Here is a 25,077-nt window from a genome sequence, read left to right on the forward strand (position 1 = left end):
AAATATATTACTAGCCTATTCTCTTAATTGTTTGTCGATTTCATATGTGTTTGTCAAGTTCGTTATATGAATCAGTTCTGGTTTTGGATTTAGTTCTTATTGTGTTGAATGACTGAAGTTAATACACTAAGGAAATGCTAGCATGATGATTTAGTCTCCCTCCTTTGGGTTTAAATTCTAAAAAAGGTAAAGGTCTCAATATTCTCCTGAATTAGAGTAGAATGGAATCATTATATTTATGGCAGAAAATAGATGAATATACTGTCACACCTCCTTTTTTACACCCCGAGGGCATATAAGGGAGTTTTTCGAATTAAAGTGACATTATTCGAAATGGGATTATTTATTTAATCTCTCAGAGTCACCACTTGGAATATTTTAATTGGTGTCCCAAGCCACTGGTTTATTTTTAAATCCCAAATCGAGAAAATTCGACTTTTCTTTTGAAGTCTGCGAACTAGAAATTCTAAGTAAGGAATTCTATTAACCCGGGAGAATGTGTTAGGCATTTCCAGATTTCGTGGTTCTAGCAAGGTCTCTTAAACTATTAAAATTGGCCTATTATCCGATTTATCATATGTTTTATCCTATGGTACAATTTTAACTTATTAAACCGCTTTTATATTATTTTTAGGAAGATTCAACGTTATTTAAAACGCGCCTTGAACCACGCAAAATGAAATGCACCCGCGGTCCGCAACACATTTTATTTAACTTTGTTTATATTTGGATTTGGGTCACATGAAATGCACACCCGAGTTTAAGGAAATTAATTTAAATTACGCGCCTAAAGCAACTACACACTTTCAAGTTTGCGAGGGCCATGGAAAATTTGACTAAATGGCATACCTCGATTTCTAAAGGATTAAAATTAATTAAATGAGGGTCATGCGTTTGAGATTTATTTGGAATGGCACACCTCGATTCCGATTTTTAAAGGAAACTCAAACTAAGCTCTTGAGGCCATAAACTATATCTTACTTAATATGGCACGCCTCAAATCTAATTGTCTAAAAATTCTTATTTTTAAAATTATGAGGGCCATATACTATTAGTGTTATTTGCTATGGCACACCCCAACTAATTAACGGAATCTAAATAATTAAACACTAAAGAGTTGAGATTTTTACCCCTTTTTAATCTAATGTTCATACTAACTTAAACAAAACCCTTTGCGTTAAAGAAAAAGGCAGATCTGTTTGTTTAATAAATGGCTCGTGCTATATTCATCAATTAAAAGAGAATTTAAAGAAGGCAGGCCCAACATGATGAGGCTTGCAGTTCCGTTTCAGGTGGCCTCAAAGTCTATGGCCCAAAACATGACCCAAATCCTTGTGAGAACTAAAGATTAAACAGTGTGGGACTTGAAATTGAGTCTTCAGGACACGCGAAAAGCATCAGAACATCAAGGATGTCGATGTGAGCCCACCATGGATTTCAACAATACATAACTATTTGGCAATCATGCTCACATCAATCTTTAGCAAACTCAAAAGACAATTATGCGGGATTTCAAATCTAATTAAACTTCTTTTCAACACATATAATAACAGATCAAACCTCATGAGCCTGTTAAGTGAACAAATCTGAATTTAAACTTAAACATGCTTACAAATAACCAAGAGCAAATTCTGGACATGGCTCGACCCTTAAGGTAATAACCCATACCATTTTCCTTATCAAAAATGACTAACTATTAACTAAAAAAAACATTCAATTAATGATTTCATGAGGTAAGGTACTACATGGCTTCTAAATAGCAGAATACCCTCATTAGGATAAACTCTAATTGCATATTTTTGCTTTTCAAACCTATACATATCAAAATTAACAAATTCAAACTAGTTCCCACAATAAACACTGATTTCGACAGGCTAAAACAAATATGAAACATATTAAATTCTGCGGAGATTTCTACTATACTAATTCTCTACCATCAACATATATGAACAAAACTGCAGCTCCATTAAAACATACCTCAGTTAAATCCTTTCTCATTACTCACAGCAAATGAGTCCAGAAAATTAACACAGCATCCACTTAAATCCAACAATCATACTAAACTCTTAACAACATAGATTTGTCTTCATAACATATAAATAACAGGATAAAAGCTTAAATAACATGTATAGTTAAAGATTTACTACAGAATGTTGATGGAGTAGAAGAAACAGAAGAAATAAATTCAAATACAACTTGTATTTAATCAGAATTTCACTCGAAATACATACTCACAATCAACTTGTTGTCCATGGTTTGGGAAAAATACCTGGAACGCAATAGAAAATAAGGAGTTAACAGCAGCAAATAGAAACAGCTTAAAACCAGTAGCACCAAACAGAATCAGCTTCCTCAAACCAAGTGAGGAACCAAGATGAACCCAATCTATGGAGCTTCAGGCACCCTAGTTGACTGGGAAGTTTTCAGAGCAGATTTAAACCAATTTTGATCAAAGAATTGCAAAGAATTTCCATGTTCTTTCAGAGTTTCAAAGACTAGCCGTTTCAATTTTTCCGGTATTTGTTAATCTCCAAAAATCTGACTTGAGAATGAAAGTACAATGCCTTTATAGGCAAGTCTTAGGGCAGCAGAAATGAGCTTAGTTTTGCTCTCTAATCCTTTTGGAATTTTCGTTTTTGCTATTTAATCCCTAAGTTCAAATTCAGCTTTTCAAAATCAGACTCAATCCCACCTTCTAGGAAGCTTCCTCAATCAGTTATTAAAGATTCCCTAGCCTAAATTTCCTAATCTAACCCTTAGGACCCCTGTTTTTACTTCAGTGAACCAAACAGGTCAAATTGACCCAAGGTTCAAGCTCTAAAATTGGGCTAGCCAAATCTGGATTGAATCCTTTTTTTGGGCTTCTGATTTCAGAACCCAAGTTCAATTAGCAATCACAACTAATGACTCACAGAGTTATAAATACTCTTAAGGTCTTGGGCCCAAAGAAAAATAGAAACAAACAACATTTGAACAAAAATCTAACACAGAACAAAATTGTGCTAATTAAAATAGACTTAATACTAACATGCATACAAAATGACTTTGAAGATCTAGAAAAACAAGAAAGAATAAGAAAGAAGAGAAGGAAGCAAAAGATAATGAGATAGGAGATAGAAATGAAGAAAAGATAAACAAAAGAAAAGGAAAAATACCTAGGATGGCTCGGACAGTAAAGAATTGAAACGAATCTTCAAACCTTCAAATTTCGGTTGAGTTTGACATTAATCATGTGTTCTTGTCAAGAACACACGAATAAAATCCAACTAGACCCCAATCTTTCACTGAAATCTCGATTTGGGGAATTTTGGTATTTTAGGGTTCGACACTTCAAATCAAGATTCAACGGGTTCTGGAAAGATTCGAGGGAAAAGAGTTTCAGATTTGGTATGTGGAAGTCATGGGGGTTTCATGTTGTTGATTTGGGATGGGTTAGAGGCGGCGTCGCCACCGGAGGACTCTAGGGCGGCGCTAGAGTTATGGGTTGTCTCTAAAAAGGGAGGTGAAGTGAGAGAGATGAGTTAGAGGGGGGTAGGGGGATTTAGGACAGTTATATAGGAAATTATGGTTAGTTCATGGCCGTCTGATCAAACGAGATCAACGGCTTGGATTGGGGAATCCAAAACATCGTCGTTTGGTTGCTGATGAGGGTTTGGACCGGGTTGGGGAACGGGTCTGGGCCGGTTTTGAATGGGTAATGGTATTAGATCAATTAGGCTTGGGAGAATTTAAATTAAATTGGCCCAAAATCAGTCCTCTTCTTTTATTTCCTTTTTCTTTCAATTTCTAATTCTTTTTTCTTTTTTTGTCAAAAAATAAAAATAAAACCTAAATTAATTCCTAACCCAAATTATACTACCAAATTAGGTTAATTACTAAAAATAATATTTACAATAAACTAATAAATTACCAAAGTAAAAGAAAACTACAAAATTCGAAGCTAAAAATTAAAAATGCAAAAATGAGTTATTTTTTGTAATTTTTCCATTTTTGTAAAACAAACTAATTTACTAATTAATCTAAAAAATATAAAATTAAATCCTAAATGCAAATTCAATTTATTTTTATATTTTTATGAATTAAAAAGATTAAACATGCACACAAAAATGCAAATAATCAGAAAATTCTACAATAATTCCTAAAATAACAAATAATTAAAAGGAAAATTCTAATTTTTGGGAATTCTGTAGGAGTAATTTATGCGAGGCAAAAATCACGTGCTCACATATACAAGTAGGATGTTCAATATAATGTCTTGAATGATTACTGAAACTATTTGATAAAAAACAATTCAGCATTTAGGTCCAAGTTTTCTTAGTTTTTCTATAATATTAAAATGGAAACCTTGTTGGCGACCTTCTGCTTTCTTTGAATGGTCTGGATTTTTGTTGGATATTTATTTCACTGATTGGTTGGTCAGACACGGAATTGTTATTTCTGGAATGTTTGTTGGAGCCGCAGGAATGGGGAAAAGCAATTAAATTGTTACATGTTTTAGTTCTATCTTATTTATTTACTTTATTACATTAGCCGTTAGGATCATGTTTTAGGTCGTCAACACTTGGGTAGGCAAACTTTAGGATGCTTTATTTATTTTTAGAGGTGAAAGATCGTTCCCTTTAGTTCATATTCACGGGAATGCCCCGTAGACTTTGTATATATTTATCTAGGGAATCCCCGTAGTAAATGTAGTTGAAGGCCGTTACGGACATCATGGAATGAGCATAGTGTAGACTGTTAGTATTTTCATCTTATTTTCTTTTCTTTTCTTTTATTTAGGTGGGGACGACCTCGAGCCTCTTGTGTGTTTATCTTGCTTTTGTGTGCTTTTGCCTCAATTAGAATATTCTTTAAAGTCAATTAGATCGAGCATGCAACCGTACTAGTTACGGAACTTGGGGAATGCCTAACACCTTCTCCCCGAGTCAAATGAACCCCTATCTAGAACAAATGCAAACTAGTTTAGAGTCAAACGTGTTTTGGAAAGAAAAGTTATTTCAAATAGTGACCTGGCACACCGAAATCCAATGCTAGGTGGCGACTCTGAAAATCTTTCGAAACGCGATCATTTGTCACTTTCAAAACTGAAAACTCTTTTAAGCTTTAAAATCTTTTTATTACTTTAAAAGGGTTAAAAAGGTAAAAAAAAAAAAAAAAAAAAAAAAAGGGATGTGACAGCTCTGGCAACTCTGTGGGGACCTGCAGGTTCGATCTGATACTTGATCTTGTTGGCTTTTAGGATATTCGATTGAGGTGTTTGTTTTATTTATTTGCTTTGTTGATTTAGTTTGTTTGTCTTATTTCTTATTTTTGGTTATTTGTTTATCGGTTTTCCTTATGTATTTACCGCTTTATAACTGTTATCATTTGCATAACCATGGGTCTTCTTTCTGCAATAAGTCTTGTAGTACGCATCGCATACACAAACTCTTTGTTGAATCACCCTTATTTTAGGAGGGAGGCCGTCGGACGTATGGAGTGGGTGGAAAGCTTGAGCAGCCACCATCGACCATACGCTCCCCAGAATTGCCTTGTTAGTGAACCCCAAATGTAGGTCAGTCTTTAGTTTATTTTTATTTGCATCATATCATTGTGACTTAGTAGGGCTCGGTCCTAGTTACTTTGTTCCTCCGTAGGAAGCCTGTCCAAATTGTGTCAAGTGGTCCCATGGTCCAAAAGTACATTCAATCATCCCTATGTGATACATGTTGCATCTTTGAGGGTAGAAAGGTCATTTGGCGGACTGATGTTTGGGAAAGAGGATGAAGTGTAAAAATGTAGCAAGTAGGACCCAGTTATGTTTTTCTTTCGCAACTTTTTCAAGAAAAAGACCAAAAAAAACCCAAAAAAAATTTGCATTCTCTCATCATTTTTCAAAAAATAAAATAAAAAAGATTTTACATGTTTCATCATTTTTCAAAAAAGACAAAAAAATATGTTTTCTCCAAATAAGTGTTTTTGTTAAATTCTCTCCCGTATCCAATCTTCCCGAACTACGCAAACTTGATTCTCATCTTTCGAGGCGGGATATGTAGGCAGCACACATAGGGTCCGGTCTTCCTAGTGAGTCTTAGGTTCTTGGCTTCGGGGGTCGTAGCAAAATCTTGCATGTTTAGCCACATTTGGCCACATCGGTCATTTTTGCAAAATAAGGTTGTTTTCTCAAAGTAGTTTGTTATCCCATATTCTTAGAATCTTGAATCCACAATTAGGTGTCTCTTTACTTTAAGGCATGTCCTTGTCAAATTTGCATGTCTAGCCGCTTTGGGCCATATCGGTCGTTCTTGCAAAATGGTGTCATTTTGGCAAAAGTGGTTCAGTGACCCATGTCTTAGAGTCTTAAGTCCACAACAAGGTGTCCTCTCTGTTTAAGGTCCATTCTATTAAATCTGCATGTTTAGCCATTTTTTGGCCACATAAGCCATTTCTATAAAATGTGTCATTTCTGCAAAGTAATTTTTCCATGTTTTAGAGGTCACCTTTGTTGAGTTTGCACTTATAGCCACCTTTTGGCTGTAGGTTATTTTTTAAAAATAGCCTCAATCATGTCTTGCCTGTGTCCAATAGGAAGTGTTATTGTCTCACATAGTGTTCTAAGTCTCTCACTCTATTTCATTTTATTTTTCTCATTCAGGTATGGATCCATTTATCAGAGCTCAAGCATGACAGACGCCCAAGGACCCTCTTAGTCAGGACCGTTGCATCCAGGAGTTGCTTAAAGAAATTATTGATGTTTTGAGTCTATTTTTTTTATGTTGTCTTGTACTTTATAGTCATGTCCAGTAGTACTAATTCTTTTAGTTGGTGTCAGAGTTTGTTGTAGTATAGTTGAGTTTGTCAAGTCTCTCGTTATCGTATTTCCTATTTTGTATTTGAAAATCGACAAAAAGTTATACATGAAACATCCAAAAAAGATTTTTGTTTTAAATTTATTTTGTCCATTACTTTTCCAGAATTATGCTTGATCCGATTCATGTGGAACATGATACGTAGAATACCTACATAGGGTTCGATCGAATCATTTTTAAACTTAAAAGAAAAAGAAAAGAGAAAAAAAGATGATGAAGTTGTGGGATGTGAAAAATGAGAGGAAATTGCGGGATGAAAGAAAATAGTGATTATTAGAAAGAAAAGAGAGGAAGGAAAATGAGCAAGCCAAGAAGTACTAGAAAAGAAAGAAAAGGGAAGATTGAAATGAACAAAATTGGGATGATGCCAAATGACCTTGTGACCCTTGAAGTCATTCTAGAACCGTTAATTGTTGTTAGGTGCATAGCATGCAATGTCATATTTCTATCTGAGAAATGCCCTAACGCTAACATGTTAGCTTTGTTTTGCTCCACTTTGGTACTTTCTTTGTTATCATAAAAGAAGGCGGTTAGTTTGTGGCATTCTAGCGAGTCATCCGTTCAACACAAGGTCAAAGAGCAAGGTAGCCATGACTAGTAAAGACTTGGACACAGGCGTTGTCGATCCGCCTAAGGAGATTGTTGAATCAGAATCTGAGTTGAAAGAAGAGGTCCTAAGGTTGAAAGGACAATGACTGAAATATACCAAGCCTGGATTAGTGGGTGTCCTCCACCATTATTTCCCACTAACTACACTGAAAGCCTCGTCACCATTCTGCCACTGTCACAAATCTAGATTCTCATTGCCGCTGATATCTCCCCACAACTTTTTCACACTCCACCCCCCAAAAATACCTCATATCCTACTCCTTTGACCACTCATGTTTTTGTAGCTCCTACACCATCTACTCTTAACCAATCCTCTAGTGAGACTGTGTTCAAAGTCCCCGATGCCCAAGACTATGCTCCAGAACCAACTTTCAAGGTCTCGGATCCATACTCTTACGCTCCTCATTTTGAGTCTCTCGGTGAAACTGAAAAAGCCTCCTAAGATATAGAGCAAGATGAGATATCCAGGAAGGTAAAATCTTAGAGCAGTCTTTAAGAAACATGCAAGGATAGGGAGCCAGGTGAGCGTGTCTTACAAAGATTTGTGCTTGTTTCCTAATGTCCAACTGCCTGATGGGTTTAAGATGCCAAAGTTTGATTTGTATGACGGACATAGAGATCCCGTGGCCCATTTGAGAGGCTACTGTAGTAAGATGAGAGGCACCGGTAGAAAGGATAAATTATTGATGATGTATTTCAGTCAGAGTCTGAGTGGGGCAGCTCTTGAGTGGTACACCCACCAAGATGCTAGCAATTGGTACACATGGGACGATATAGCCTAGGCCTTTGCCCGGCACTTTCAGTACAATATAGAAATTGTCCCAAATCGCATGTCCCTCACCAAGATGGAAAAGAGGCCTAATGAAAACTTTAGGGAATCCGGGCTCAGATGGAGAGAGCAAGCAGCCCGAGTCAATCCCCCGATAGAAGAAGCCGAGATGGTTGAGTACTTTCTTCAAGCTCAAGAGCCTACTTACTTTGGGTATTTGATCTGGGATGTGGGTAAGCCTTTTAATGATATAGTAAAAATGGGAGAAAGGGTAGAAGAGGGCTGAAGTCAAGCAAGATCATGAGCTATTCTGCTTTAAAATCCACAACATAAGCAATTCAGAACGACACATGAAGCTTGTTGGGTCAGAAGGAACATGATGATGTTGCCATGGTTGTCTCAGGATCACTACATAGCCTAACGGGTCCGCTTCACCAATATACTCAGCCTCGACCCCGACCCCAACCCCAAACCTATCCTCGAGCTCCACATAATCCACTTCAGTATTATCCTCCGAACAACGTCCAGTCATGTTTTCAACCACTAGTTCACTCCTTATGGCGAGCACCAGCACCGCAAAATACTCATTTGCCTTCACAATATTCCCGAGCACCCAATAACCCAAGAAAACAGGGGCATGGAGGGGAACACAAGTAGAGAAATAGTTTTATGCCAGTCGGAGAATCCTACACAAGCTTGTTTGAAAAGTTAAAATATCCTGGCCTGATTGAGCCGCTCCTCGGCTATACTCCTGACCCATATGCAAAAGGTTTTGACCCTGTTGTACAGTGCATGTACCACTTTAATGTCCAAGGGCATAGCATTGAAGATTGTCGTGTTTTGAAAAGGGAGATAAAAAGAATGTTTTCAAGAAAGGATAATTGTGGTCCGGAACAGTGACACCTAGAACATCGCGCAAAATTATTTACCTACACATGATGATGCACACTTTGTGGGGATAATACATGGTGACAGGGAATATGAGAATCCTATCAGGAACTTGCTGACTAAAGGTAATGATTTTGAAATTGGAGAAGGCCCTGGTGATTCCGAGGAGCAAATTTGTAGCCAAATGTCAAGCTTAGCAATTGAAAGGTCATTCTCTCCTCACTAGAAAGAATCTTGGTAGCTTGTTTTGATGTTTTTTCTGCTATCTGGTTATTTTGAGGTTCTAATCCAGATTTCTCTTATTTGTTAATTCAAACCTTTCTATCCTCTTTTTCCTATCTCTAAGAGTCTTGTTAGTTAGTTTTGTGTCTCTATGTCTATCATCTAGGGTTGTTTCGCGGCTTTAATATAGATTTTATTATGTTGTTCAAACCCTTCCATCCTTTGGTCAAATGAGATTTTGTTTTTATGTTATTTGCAGTCTTCGTTTAGTTCTTTTCTTGTATATAGTTCTCTTTAGGTTAGTTCTAGTGATATGACATGCATGCGGAGTTTTTAGCCAGATCTTGAAAGCCAGTCTAATCATGGAATAATGAAACACAATTTTGAATATGATAAAAATATGCATTTGAGGAAACAAGTAAAGATTCACACATTCTGAGATAAGCTGAAGCTTGAATTGAGTGAAACTGAGGTAGTTAGTCTGGGAAATCAAGAGGTTGATGAGAGCATACAACAAGGGAATGTCTCTCAAGTAGTTTGAGGTATATCAGTCAGTGTTGAAATGCATTCTTCCATATCGAGATAAGGTTGAATCAAGTCTGCTTCGAACTGGCAAGGGTCATTCATCGGGATAAAGGTATTGCCCATTGGCACTTTTGTTTGTGTTGAAGCCATCAATAGATATTATGTACGATTTTTTGCTTATCTTCAATTGCATTTTTGTACTTGGCATTTTTAAAGTTTGGTATGATGAAGACATTTTATTCTGCTACCCAAACACTTTTATCTTTTGCTACCCCTTTTGAGCCCTAATTTATTTTATTTCATACCCCTTTTTTTGAATCAGAAGTAGAGTTAGGAACTATAAAAGAAAAAAAAAGAGAAAAAGAAGGAAAAGAATAGAAATGAGAAAAAGAAGAAAAAGAGAAGAAAAGAAAAATAAGGAGAAAATTAGAAAAGGGAAAAAAAGAAAAAGAAAGAAAAGGAAAAGAAAAATAAAAAAACCCAACTTTGCGTTGGAAATACGTTCGACCAGATTCCTTTTAAGGATACGCAGGCAGCCTTATTTTTAGGTTCGGTTCCATCAAAGAAAAAATCCAAAACAAAGTCCCCAGATTCCAAGAACCTGGGGCAAAAGTTTTAATTTGGCCAAAAGATCTGATTCCAAAAGTTGTAATTTGGAACCCTTTCATCTTAAATTATTTTGAGCCTTCATGCCATTCTTTCTTTCCAACCATGTACAAAAGCCTATATTACGGTCCAAAGAAAGATCTTCCGACCAATCTTTGAGGATGTCAAATAAAGTGTGTGGTAAAATTATGATCTTCTTATATCGTGGGTAATACCTTGTTCTCAGCAAAAAGAGCGAAAATGATAAAATGAGAGAGTTTTATCGGTGAAAACCCTCATGGACACCATAAGGCAACGGTGAGTTGAGAAAAAGAGCAAAATGAGAGAGGCTTGATAGTAGGGCAAAGTCGACTGAGGATTATGGATCAAATAGGACAATTGGAGCGCTGAAGCCCACTTTCACAACTTAGAAACATAACAAGAGTTGAAGACTAGACTCGCTTGACAGATCAGGCCGAGTAATCCAAAATGCATGTCATGGTCAGTGGAGATGGCCTTCAAATCAGATTAGTTTCTACTTTGTTCTTTTTCCTCGGTAAAAATATTTTCTTGTTAGATACCATCTCTTCTTGCTTTTCCCTTATTTTAATCCTCTTGTTTTGTTTAAATCCCTTTTGAGTCTGTTTTTGTCGAAACAAGTGAGAAATGACTTCAAAATCTGCTACCAGCTTTTTAATCACACAAAGTCGAGTATGGAAAGCACATAAAAATGGCATAAGACACAGGAGAATAGTGTGTGCATTGAGTTTGTGATAATATATGTTTTTTAGGACTGATGTAAAATTCAAAGAATTGGTGAACATTAGAACACGAGTGCAATGCATCGGGCATAAGATATTGGACTTGAAAGAATTAGAATATTTTTTGTGATAAGGGTTTTCCCGGAAAAGCGGTCGGTCGATAACAAGCATTGTGTTTCAAGTTGATCGTGACAAGTGCAAGAAAAATCGCCCTTGTAATCAAGGCCACAAACTAACCACCATGTTTTAAACTCACAAGTTTTCTTTGTCTGAAACAGGGATGAGGGCTATGTTTATATCAAAGCTTGAATTTTTCAGGTGTAATGCCCTAATTCTACTTACGCAAAAGCTATTGAGAAGATCACACATCACCCCTAGGAGACGCACTTCCTAGTAGTGGTCTTTCAGATTATACTTTTTAGGAGACGCACTTCCTAGCTTTAGTCATTTAAATTCATTCCTAGGAGATACACTTCCTAGTTTGAATCATTGAAGTTTCACCCCTAGGATACTCACTTACTAGTCTAGGTCTTTCATGTTATATTTTTGTTTTAGGAGACCCACTTTCTAAATTAAGATTTTACCCCTAGGAGACGAACTTCCTAGTCTGGGTCTTTCAGGTTATATTTTTTTAGGTGACGTAATCCCTAAATTGAGATATTACCCCTAGGAGACGCACTTCCTAGTTAGGGTCACTTAAATTCATTCCTAGGAGACGCACTTCCTAATTTGAGTCATTTAAATTCATCCCTAGGAGACGCACTTCCTAGTTTGAGTCATTGAAGTTTTACTACTAGGAGACGCACTTCCTAGTTTGGGTCTTTCAAGTTATATTTTTGTTTTAGGAGAGCACTTCTTAAATTGAGATTTTACCCCTAGGAGACCCACTTCCTAGTTTGGGTCATTTAAGTTTATTCCTAGGAGACGCACTTCCTAGTTTGAGTCATTGACGTTTCACCTCTAGGAGACGCACTTCCTAGTTTGGATCTTTCAGGTTATATTTTTGTTTTAGGAGACGCACTTCCTAAATTGAGTTTTTACCCCTAGGAGACGTACTTCCTAGCTTTGGTCATTTAAATTCATTCCAAGGAGATGCATTTCCTAGTTTGAGTCATTGAAGTTTCGCCCCTAGGAGACGCACTTCCTAGTCTAGTTTTTTCAGGTTACACTGTTTAAGAGACGCACTTCCTAATTGAGATTTTACCCCTAGAAGGCGCGCACTTCCTAGTTTGAGTCATTTAAGCTCATCCCTAGAAGACGCACTTCCTAGTTTGAGTCATTGAAGTTTTACTAGTAGGAGATGCACTTCCTAGTTTAGGTCTTTCAGGTTATATTCTTGTTGTAGGAGACGCACTTCCTAAATTGAGATTTTACCCCTAGGAGACACACTTTATTGTTTTGGGTCATTTGAGTTCATTCCTAGGAGATGCACTTCCTACTTTGAGTTATTGAAGTTTCACCCCTAGGAGACGCACTTCCTTGTCTAGATCTTTCAGGTTATCCTGTTTAGGAGACACACTTCCTAAATCGAGATTTTACCCTTGGGAGATGCATTTCCTAGTTTTAGTTCATTCAAGTTTCACCCCTAGGAGACGCACTTCCTAGTTTGAGTCATTCAAGTTTTACCCTTAGGAGACGCACTTCCTAGTTTGGTTCATTCAAGTTTCATCCAATGGAGACGCACTTCCTAGTTTGATTCATTCGAGTTTTATCTTTAGAAGATGCACTTCCTAGTTTGGTTCATTAAAGTTTCATCCCTAGGAGATGCACTTCCTAGTTTGAGTCGTTTGAGTTCATCCCTAGGAGACGCACATCCTAGTCGAGTCATTAGTTTTACTCTCATAATTGCATCAATAGCATAGGTGATTTACAGTTTTGCTAACAACTCACAAACTAGTGCAAACTGGGGCAGAATTTTTTTTTTGTTTTGTTGTTTTGATTGCAGGCACCCACCTGGAGAACGAGGAAAATCTTTTCAGAGTTACTTCAAATTTCAAGTCAGTAGCAGACGCCTACTAAAGAAAGAGAGAAGTTATTTCAGAATTCAATTCAAGTTAGAAGTACCAGAAGCTCGCCTCAAGACTGCGAGTCGACTGTCTGAGATGATCAGAAGAAGAAGTCTCAATTCAGAATGAAAGAAAAAAAAAACAGAAAAAAGGAAGTAAATCCAAATGCAGAAGCAGAAGATGTGAACTGCTTAAGACATGGTTGAATTTACGAGCACTACATATCCGGTCTTGATCCGAAGAAGTCGTGGAAAAATGAATCAGCACCTGCATCTAGCAAGCATCAAGGTTCAAATCAAAAGTCTGCATGAAGAACTATTCAAGACTCAATATCAAGCTTCAGTAGACTTATAGATAGGAATCTTGTAACTCATAGCTGATAGGATTGACGAAACGGTATCTGAATCGGCTCTCCACATCGGTATACTCTATCGCTATTCTCACTTCTGAACTACACATGGCCTGATTCCTTTATAGCCAAGGATATGTAGGCAGCTTAGTTACTAGAGCTTAGTCAAAATCTGTTGTCCATATTTGTTTCATTTTGAATAAGTATCGGGTCAGAAAACAATTACGTCGCTTACTTGTTTCTTTGCTCAAAAAATACTTCGTGTTTCCAAGCAAAGAGGGGCAGATGTAAGTACGTAATTTTTGACCCGCACGATTCTTAAGAGTTGTTTTTAGTATTCGTAGTATTTTTAGTGTCTATTTAATTTTATAGAATTTTAGTATATTTTATCTTCAATTTTATCTTTTAAGACAAAAAAAATGAAAATACAAAAATAGTTCATTACATATTTTTTTATCTCTTTTACTTAAGGCCATTAGTATTTTATAGTAATATTTTAATTTTTACTATGATTTCAACTTATTTCTTTTTCTCTACACTTACTTGAAAATACAAAAATATTAGTTTCATATTATGGTATAGTTTACTTTGATTAATTGGAATTGATTATATATTTAATAGTATATTTTAAATTATTTTAAAGGAAAAGGTTTAAGTTTCTTAATGGGTGAATTTTAAGAGTTGAAATCCCAATTTTAAGCTTAATTTCGGATATCCCCAGGCCCAAACAAGGCAAGCCCAATTTTCTTAACCTAGACTCATATACCCCATATATAAACTACATCTTCTCCAATATACCTAACCCTAGACCCTAGATAAGAAGACCAGTGGCCCACCCCTAAGGTCAGCCACCACCGCCGCACCACCCTATCTCCATAGCGCCCAGTCCGAAACCCTTTTTTTCACACGTTAACTGAAAACCCAGAAAGGATTAAACCAAAAATCCCCAAAATCAGATCAATTTCTTATTCCTTAGCCAAAATCAACCACAATCTGTCTGAAAAACTCTCTATGTCTCACCCATATTCCGCCATAGCCGTCACCTCCCATCTCTTGTTCATTGTTGCTTCAACCTAAGCCACGAACATAAAACATGCACATATAGTCACGGATAGAGAAAAGAGTAACGAGACAAAGAGGCTACAGAACGACAGTTTCCTTTACATTTGTATTCTTCTTACTCCGATTTTAGCTTTTAATCATGGGCAAGGGACCTAGTCTTTACACTGAAATCGGAAAGAAGAAGGTTCTAGGATTTTAGTTTTTGATTTTCGATTTTTCCTTCTCTAATTTTCGGAGTTCTTTCATATAAATAATGCAAGTTCCTTTAGCTTCCCTCGGACTACAAAAATCAGAAAAACACGAAATGTTGTAGTTCCGCTTTTCCTTTCGATTTTTGGGTGTCGAAAATGGAGTTCAGTTGAGATGAGGTTCGATTTGCCGATTCAAGATTCTGTTCGGGTTCGTGTTTGGGATTCCTGCTATTTTTAATTTGGTTAGGGCGATAATTCATAGATTGTCTGTGTAGCTACTGTGAAATTTGAATATATTGGAAAACAGTTCAGGTTCCTCTTTCTCCTCTTCTCTATTATTTGAGACGATACTTTCATGTGTTGTGATTGAAATATGTTGGTAGCCTATTCTCTTAATTGTTTGTTGATTTCATATGTGTTTGTCAAGTTCGTTATATGAATAAGTTCTGATTTTGGATTTAGTTCTTATTGCGTTAAATGCCTGAAGTTAATTCACTAAGGAAATGATAGCACGATGATTTAATCTCCCTCCTTTCAGTTTAAATTCTAAAAAAGGGTAAAGGTCTCAATATTCTCCTAGATTAGAGTATGATGCAATCATTATATTTATGGCAGAAAATAGATGTATATACAAGTAGGATGTTCAATATAATGTCTTGACTGATTACTAAAACCATTTAATAAAAAAATTTCAGCATTTAGGTCAAAGTTTTATTAGTTTTTCTATAATATTAAAATGGCTACCTTGTTGGCGACCTTCTGTTTTCTTCGAATGGTCTATATTTTGGTTGGATATTTATTTCAATAATTGGTTGGTCAGACACGAAATTATTATTTCTGGAATGTTTATAGGAGCCACGAGAATGGGGAAAAGACACACATAATTAAATTGTTACATGCTTTAGATTTATCTTATTTATTTACTTTATTACATTAGCCGTTAGGAGCATGTTTTAGGCCGGCAACACTCGGGCAGGTAAACTTTAGGATGCTTTATTTATTTTTTAGAGGCGAGAGGTCGTTCCCTTTAGTTCATATTATGAGAAATGCCCTGTAGACTTTATATATATTTTATCCGGGGTATGCCCCGTAGTTAATGTAATTGAAGGCCGTTACGGACATCATGGAATGAGCGTAGTGTAGACTGTTAGTATTTTCTTCTTATTTTCTTTTCTTTTCTTTTATTTAGGTGTGGACGACCTCGAGCCTCTTGTGTGTTTATCTTGCTTTTGTGTGATTTTGCCTTAATTAGAATATTCTTTAAAGCCAATTATATTGAGTATGCAACCGTACTAGTTACGGGACTCGGGGAATGCCTAACATCTTTTCCTCGAGTCAAATGAACCCCATTATCTAGAACTCTGGTGCAAACTAGTTTATAGCCAAACGTGTTTTGGAAAGAAAAGTTATTTTAAACGGTGACAAATCATTCGAAACACGACCTTTTGTCACTTTCAAAACTGAAAACCCATTTGAGCTTCAAAAATCTTTTTATTATTTTAAAAGGGTTAAAAAGGTGAAAAATGGGTGTGACAATGAATCCATACCTGAATGAGAAGAATAAGACTAAATAGAGTTAGTGACTCAAGACACTATGCGATGCCACAACACCTCCTATTAGACACATGCAAGACATGATTGGGCTATTTTGCAAAATGATCTACGTGGCCAAGGGTGGCTATTAGTGAAAACTCAACAAAGGTGATCTCTAAGACATGAAAATACCTCACTAAGGGCTTCAAACTCCCAATAATCATGGCCCTGGAATTACTTTGCAAAAATAACCCATTTTGCAAAAATGGCCAAACGCGGCTAGAGATGCAAATTCAACAAGGACGGGACTTAAAGTAATATGACACCTAGTCCTGGACTCAAGATTCTAAGACATGGGTCATTGAACCACTTTCGCGAAAATGACCCCATTTTGCAAGAATGACCAATGTGGACAAAAGTGGCTAGACATGCAAATTCAACAGGAATGGACCTTCAAACTGATAGGACACCTTGTTGTGGATTTAGGGCTCTAAGACATGGGATAACAATCCACTTTGAGAAAATAATCCTATTTTACAAAATGACCAACGTGGCCAAACGTGGCTAGACATGCAAGATTTGGCTATGACCCACAAAGCCAAGAACCTAAGACTTACTAGGAAGACTAGGCCCTATGTAGGCTGCCTACGTATCCCGCCCCAAAAGATGAGAATCAGGTATGCGAAGTTCGAGAAGATTGGAACGGGAGAGATAAAAAACCAACTGATTTGGAGAAAACATATTCTTTGTCTTCTTTTTTTTTTTTTGAAAAATGATGGGAAAGCGCAAAATTTTTTGGATTTTTTATTTTCATTTTTTGGTCTTTTTCTTGAAAAAAATTGTAAAAGAAAAATATAACTGGGCCCTACTTGCTTCATTTTTACACTTCACCCTCTTTTCTTTCTCATTTACCTTCAACCATCATTGGTCCGTCAAATGACCCCTTTTACCCTTAAAGAATGCAGCATGTAGCACATAGAGATGATTAAATATCTTTTTGGGCTAGGGGCCCATTTTGACATAATTTGGATAGGCCTCCTTCAAAGGGACACGGTGTTGGGGACCAAGCCCTGCTAGATCTAAATGACATAATGTAAATAAGAATGACCTAAAGGCTGACCTAAGTTTGGGGTCCACTAACAAAGCAATTCGGGGGAGCGTATGGTCGATGGCGGGCTGCTCAAGTTTTTCACCCACTCCATACGTCCGACGGTCCCCCTCTTAAAATAAGGGTGACTCAACAATGAGTTCATGTACGCAACGCATACTGCGAGACTTGTTGTAGAAAGAATTGACCAGGTAATGCATATGATGAAAGTTATAAAGCAGTAACACATAAGAAGAAAAACTGTAAACACATAAACAAATAACAAATAAAATAAAACAAAATAAACAAAATACAAGTCAAACAAAACAAATGAAGAACAAAAAAACCTCAACCGAATATTCTAAAAAGCCAATAAGATGTATATAAAATTCAAAAAAGGAACAAATAAATAAAAAAAAGAATTTGAACCTTAAATCTCAAACAGGTTTTGAATCAGCCTTCAGACCAGAGCTTGACCAAGACCTCAAATAGCACCTCAATGAACCCAACAACCTCGACGAATGCTTATTTCTGTTGGGCTCGAACTTTTGAAGTAAAACCAGCAACTTGAACCAATTTTCTAGCCTATGACTGTGCCTGAGCTTAAGACAATGGATATAGGGACGATTGGATTGTGGATCTGCATGTTCATGTTAATTTTTCAAGTGGTTTTAGACAAATAAAAAAGAAAGTTATGTGAGCAGGTGAGTTGTTGGTTAGTTTTCATGGTAAAATGGTTGTTGTTAGTAGTGTAATGTAACAACCCGATCGGTCGTTCTGAGAGTTTTAGCCTCGTTTTTCGCATTTCTGCTTCATTTTGTGTGGTTCAGCTATTTTATGATGCGTTGGGTTGGTTGGCTCGGGTTCAGAATGATTGTAGAGAGAAATGAGACAATTAATCTCTTAAGTTGATTATAAAGTTGAAAAAGTCAATTGGAAGTTGACTCATAGGTAAGTGATCTCGAAATTTGGTTTTTATGGTTCGGATAACTTTGCTAGGTGATTTGGGACCTAGGAGTGTGTTCGGAATGTTATTCGAAGGTCCGTGGTAGAATTAGGCTTAAATTGGCGAAATTGGATTTTTGGCGATTTCCGGTTGGTAGTGGAAAATTAGCTATTGGGGTCGGAATGGAATTTTGAAAGTTGGAATAGGTTCGTAGTGTCATTTGTGATATGTGTACAAAATTTTCGGGTCATTCGGACGTGGTTTGGGTGGTTTCGGCATCGTTGGCGCATTTTGGAAGTTTAGAAATCCTTAGGCTTGAATTATGGGTTAATTTAGTGTTTTGATGTTATTTTGAGCATTTTGAGGGTATGACTATGTTTGAATATTGATATATGACTTGTTAGTATTTTTGGTTGAGCGTTGGTGTGTTGCTGTTCTAAGAATTCCGCAGATGTGGACGAGTGGCCGCAGGTGTGGTCACCGCAGGTGCGGAGTTTGGGCTGGTTGAGATTCATCGCAGATGCGGAAAGGTTACCGCACCTGTGAGCCCGCAGGTGTGGCTGATTAGGCGCAGGTACTGAAAAGGAGAAGTTAATGGGAAACCACAGGTTCGCACCTGGGACCGCAGGTCCGCACGTGCGATATCTCTAGGCAGAACATATCAATAAATGCCTTCACGAATTTTTGGCTTATTTCATCATTTTCTTGTTCGGGTTGGAGCTTGTGGGAGCAATTTGAAGAGGGAATTCAAGGGAATTTCGTGGAGGTAAGATTCTTGGAACTAAAACTCGTTTCTATGGTGATATTTTACTAATTATACATGGAATTTATGGAAATTAGTGGTTAAAATTGGGGGTTTAGGGTTTGAAATTAGAGAGTTTGAATTAGGGATTTGAGGGGCTATTTGTGGTCGGATTTTGATGTATTTGGTATGTATAGACTCGGGAGTGAAAGGAGTTTCTAATTTGCGATTTTTGTTAGATTCCGAGATGTGAGCTCGTGGGGCCGGGTTTGAGCAAATTTAGGATTTTGAGTCTAATTTAATAATTTTTGCGTGGGTTTTGTCCTTTGGCATGTATTGATGATATGATTCTAATTTTGGATAGATTCGGGGCGATTTGGGGCCGAGTCGAGCGGCAAGGGCATCGCGGTGTAGATTTTCATCCGATTTGAGGTAAGTAATGATTGTAAATGTTGTCCTTACGGTATGAAACCCTGAATTTCACATCATTTCACTACTTTGAGGTGACGCATACGCTAGATGATGAGCGTGAGGTCGTGCACCATTGGAGATTGTGACTTGGTCCGTCCCATATGACTATTATGTCGCATATTTGATTGAAAACTATATGATACTATTGTGTTTTGGAAAGTATTACTATATTTTGTGCCGGATGCCATATTTGGGCCTCGTGCCAACTATTTGGACCCTTAGGGGCTTTCTTTACTGAAATTCCTCACTATTTTGATTTAATAAATGTACTTAGCCATGCTATGTTTTACTAATTTCATAACTCAGCCTTATTTACTCTGTTATGATACATTAAATGATATTTCGACTAAGCATCCTGTTTTACTGTAGCTCGGGTGGCTTGAGAGGTTTCTGACTGAGTGAGGCCGAGGGCATGTGTTGTGAGGATATTATGGGATGGGGTTGCACACCGCAACAGGTTGTTACTGATTCATGATGTTGTGAATCCAAGGGCCTAGAATTATTTATGCCACGAGATGGCATGTTGTTATGAGGCTGAGGGTCTGATTTATTACGCCACGAGATGGTTTGTTATAGCACTTGGGCTGTAGGAGCCCCTCCGGAGTCTGAACACCCCAGCGAGCGCGGGTACCCAGTGTGAGTGATGTGATGTTGCTTGAGGGGATATTTTTTGATTTATATTGTTGTCTAAGGGGCCAATAAGAGTGATTATGAGGTAGCCCGAGGGGCTGGTTCTGCTGATATTTTGCCTGAGCGGCGGTTTATGATTTATTTTGCCCAAGGGGCTGTATATGAGTGAATATTTCCCGAGGGGCCAACTATGTTTTTTTTCATTATTTCTACCTACTATTTCATTACTTGTTTGAAAACTGCTGAAAGATGTTTTAAATGAATTTTGCACATCTTCAAATGATTTCTACTGAAACTGGATTTTTAACGAAATGATTTAATTTATATATTGTTTTGGAAACACACTGTACATACTGTGGTGCTATGACGTGGATTATATGTTTTCTTACTGCTCAGTCTTTATTTACTCTTATTACTTACTGAGTTGGTGTACTCACATTACTTCCTGCACCTTGTGTGCAGATTCAGGTATTTCTGAACCCGGTAGCGGGTGTTGATTACTCAGTGGCAGGTTCATCGGAGTTAGCAACGTGGTTGTCCTGCGTTTGCAGCCCTGATCTTCTCCATCTTATCTTCCTTAGACTATTTTAGTATATTTGTAAGACTCTTCGTTTTATTCAGACCTTAGTAGATGCTCGTGACTTGGGACACCCCGATGCCAGGCTTGTGTTATTTTCTTCTGCACTGGTTAATTAGACTTATGTTATGAGATTCTATTAATTTAATAGCTTAAAAATGACTTTTATGAAATACTGGTTTAATTGGATTCGTGTCGGCTGGCCTAGTTGCATGATAGGTGCCATCACGACCGGGTCAATTTTAGGGTCATGACAAGGTTGTATCAGAGCCTAGGCTACATAGGTCTGACAAGTCATGAGTAGGTTTAGTAGAGTCTCGCAGATCGGTACAGAGACGTCTGTACTTATCTTCGAGAGGTTGCAGAACCTTTAGGAAATCCCATATTCTTGAATTCTTGTTGTGCGTGGTTGATTCAGCCTTAAATGTAATTCTTGAAATTCCTTCCACACGTCCGCAAGCGCACATCAGCACTCGATATTAGTTGTGCATCGACGAATTGTGATTCCCTATCGAGATGCAAGATATGATATTTCTGTGTTGATGTTGGGCCAGTCTGGAGGACTTGAAGCCGGGTTTTGCCTGTAGCTTGAGCACTGAGGCGTTGATTGCGTGCTTTTGGATTTATATGTTCGGTAGTGTCCCTATTAGTGGGAGTGATGACTGAATGACTACGTGATGAGAATGATGTGATTGGGAGATGTGTTCAGATGATTTGAATGTTACGAGAAGGGTCTGCTTGAGGGTAGAAAGCACTATTTGGTGATTGATTTCCATCTTGATTTGATGTGTAGCCCCGATTTATAGGTGTATTGAAGGATCTTTTCATGTCATCTAGTTGGGAAGTGAAGTAGATTTCATGTTGTGATATGAGTTTAGACTCAGGAAGATTAAGTGATTGCGTGATGTTTATGACGGTGGGAGGGTATAAAGAGATGTTAGTTTGTGGTGAAGTAGGTGGGTTATCTCCTGCGGAGTGTTCTGAAGTTGTGTGATCCCTATATTATTTTGTGGCGAGATCTCTATTACCAATGAAATATATGTGTTGCAATTTGAATTGGGATCGCTTAAGGGTGGGCTTGACTGTTACAAGGATGAATATGAGATTTGTAGATGATTTGAGGTACTAGATGGCTTGTGTTGCACGAGCTTATGAAGGATTTATTTTGATCTCACCACGGTATTATGGTAGTAGTAGAGTATGGGCATTGTGAGTTCTGTATGTTTTGACCTATGGCTTTGAGCCAAGTGAGGGAGTCCGCTATTGATAAGTTGATTGCGCGACTAGGTGTCGTATCAGTTTCAGTTTGAGGTATGCTGGCGAATCAGTTGTGACTTGAAGAGGTTGAGATCGAGGATGACTCGAGTAAAGAAAATTTTGGATAGGGGTTCTATTATGCTTTATGGGTGTATAAGAATCATGGAATGACTTGAGTTATTATTGGTGAAGGATCTAAAATTTTGAGTGCTAAGGGAGCATAGGTTGTCCCATCCGTTCGGTCAGTCTAATTGAGGTTTGAGCAGAGTGGATGATTCTCGATAATAGTTCTAATGGGTTCAAGGATTACATTCAACAATTGAGAATTTTATTTCAGGATGTGTATTTGGCTAGAAACTGAGGTTTACATTGGAGGGTGTCAGGACTCGTGGTATTTTTATATCAATTATGGATTATACATATCAGTATCAAGAAGCTGAAGTTAATGGCTTTAGATTCGTAGGAAATCTCTTCAGGGTAAGTATTTGAAATGTGGTGTTTCTGAAGATATTTAAGAGAGTATTCAGCGGCTTATGAGCCTTAGACGGTGTGGTTTTATGCTTGGATCTCAAGTGTTGAGACTGGGTTGAGGACTGGGGTATCATAGCAAGGAGAAGTATTAATTCCAAGGCAATTCAGAAGAAACTTGGATAAATGAGATAGCTTGTTAGTAGGTCGGATCAGCATGGTAAGGGATATGATTAGTTCTTTGGGTGCTTATGAGGTAATGAGTTTCTACAGGTGTTTCGCGGCAATGCTCTTGGGTTTAGTGACCTGCGTAGCTTGGTTGAGTTAGAAGGATTCAGTCCTGACGGTTTGGCTTTGTGCAAATGGAATTCGGAGAGTTCTTGATGGTTTCTACCACAGTTAGAGATGTATATTTTTTACTGGCGTGAGTAGCATGTGATGTATAGTGATTTTCTTCTAGATTGGATCAAATAGAAAGTTCTTGGCTAGTTGAGTACGTAGTTGCTTGTGGCTCGGCATGGATTATGAAGTTCTCATATTTATCATGGGATGGCGTGGTATATTCGGTATGTTGTGTAAGATTTAGAATTGCATATGTAAGGTCACGGTCCAGTTCCGGAAGGGAGGTTATCAGTTCTTATGCAACATGGACAGTTTCAGATGACTAGGTAAATGATATTACTAATTGGTGTAGCTTGATGAGAGTATACATTTCAGAAAGGGCAATGTGTTTGAGCTAAGGATACTTCGTTAGTATTGCGGCACTCTCTTGTTTGATCAACTGCTGATATTCAAGGTTGCTTGGTGGCACAGAAGAATTTTAGGAGTGTCCCTCATGGAATGATCGAGTATCAGATGTGTGTTAGATGTTTGGGTAGTAGAGTTGGGATCAGATATGGTGATTCGTGTGCTTTATGAATTTAGAGATCGTGAGTTCTCATAGGCAGGTTATGTCGTGGTTGTGGACCGTGTATATCGGTCTTGTGTGGTTACTAATGGAGGTTTGGAGACCCGAGTGGATCTTTTGTTGCTTAGTATAGTGGATTATGATGTGATATTGGGTATGGATTGGTGGTCTCTATGTCGTGCTATTCTAGACTGTTGCGCTAAGACGGCGACGTTGGTTATGCCGGGGATGCCACGGATTGAGTGGCGAGGTTCGACGGATTATGTTCCCAGTAGGGTGATTTCATTTTGAAGACCCAGCGGATGGTTGGGAAGGTTTGTCTTCTTATTTGGCCTTCGTGAGGGATTTTCCAGATGTGTTTCCTGCGGTCGAGCATGCCACCGGATAGGGTTGTTGATTTCTGTATTGATTTGGTGATGGGCACTGTATCGTATGGCACCGGCAGAGTTAAAGGAGTTGAAGGAGCAGCTTCAGGAACTCCTTGATAAGGGGTTCATTGGTAGGCCATTACGAATGTGTTTTCTGCATCGAGTCGGCTTTGTTGACTCCGAGTTGCTATTGTTGAGGGATGTGTTGATTCGATTGTTATTGAGCTTATTAGTGTTCTAAAGTGATATATGAGTTACCTTTCTGTTTTGCGACGCGTTATGATTTATTGGTTATAGGCACATATGATGCGGTCCTGTTGGGTCTCATAGTGGAATTCGAGCGGGAAGGGTAATGGGTATTGCTCGGTGGATGGCATATTAGTTATGTCCTTTCGGGTTAGTATGGTGTCATGTCAATGCTTCTCTGTGTTTATGATGATTTGCTTTTGGTACTAGACATCACATTGCAATTGGTTGTTGATTTTGAGCATAGTGACTTGAGGTGTTTCATGTGGACTAGTGTTTGGATAGGGTCGCGCATTGCAGCAAAGTCATGTGGAGGTATGATCCTTTAAGTTAGATTTGTGTGTTCTGGTTCTACAAAGTATGATGGGTTCTCAGCATTATGTGGTGGTGGTACTGGTGAGCTTACAACTCTCTCATTTGAGTCATTTTTCCATGATGTGAGTACATTTAGACTGTTGCTTATTGGTGTGCGGGTCGCACGGTTGTGGATCTAGATTGTATTGATATGTCATGTCACTAGAGTAGCCATGTTAGATGAGATAAGCTCATTGAGATCTAGAATGAATACTATAGGATTCAATTTCAACATGTTGGAAGGATAATATGGGGTTTCGGCTTCGAAATTTACTATGGTCCTTGCCAAATGAGAGGAAGCTTCATGAATGGGTGATCTAAGGAGTGTTTATGACTTTCTGTGTGTTTCTTTCATCATTGGCAGTATACAGAAGTGTTGGAATAAGGCTTTATTTGATAAGAGATTTATTATCGATATTCGGTTGTTTTGAGAGACTGCTGCAATTAGACGTTATCGCTACAAGTGTTTGAATTATGTGGCATATCATGTAATTGCATCTAGGATTGCAAATATGGTTTGTTACCGCTTGTTCGGACTTATTCAGAGTGTAGATGTGAGATTTTGATCTTATAAATTATTTCAGAAGTGAAAATTTGGTTCTAAGATTAATGGGCTAGGTTGAATTGTGAAATATCAGTTATGTTGTGCCATCGGGCCTATATGGGCTAGGGTACA

The sequence above is a fragment of the Nicotiana tabacum genome, chromosome 21 (assembly GCF_000715075.1).
Source record: "Nicotiana tabacum cultivar K326 chromosome 21, ASM71507v2, whole genome shotgun sequence".
Taxonomy (NCBI): Eukaryota; Viridiplantae; Streptophyta; class Magnoliopsida; order Solanales; family Solanaceae; genus Nicotiana; species Nicotiana tabacum.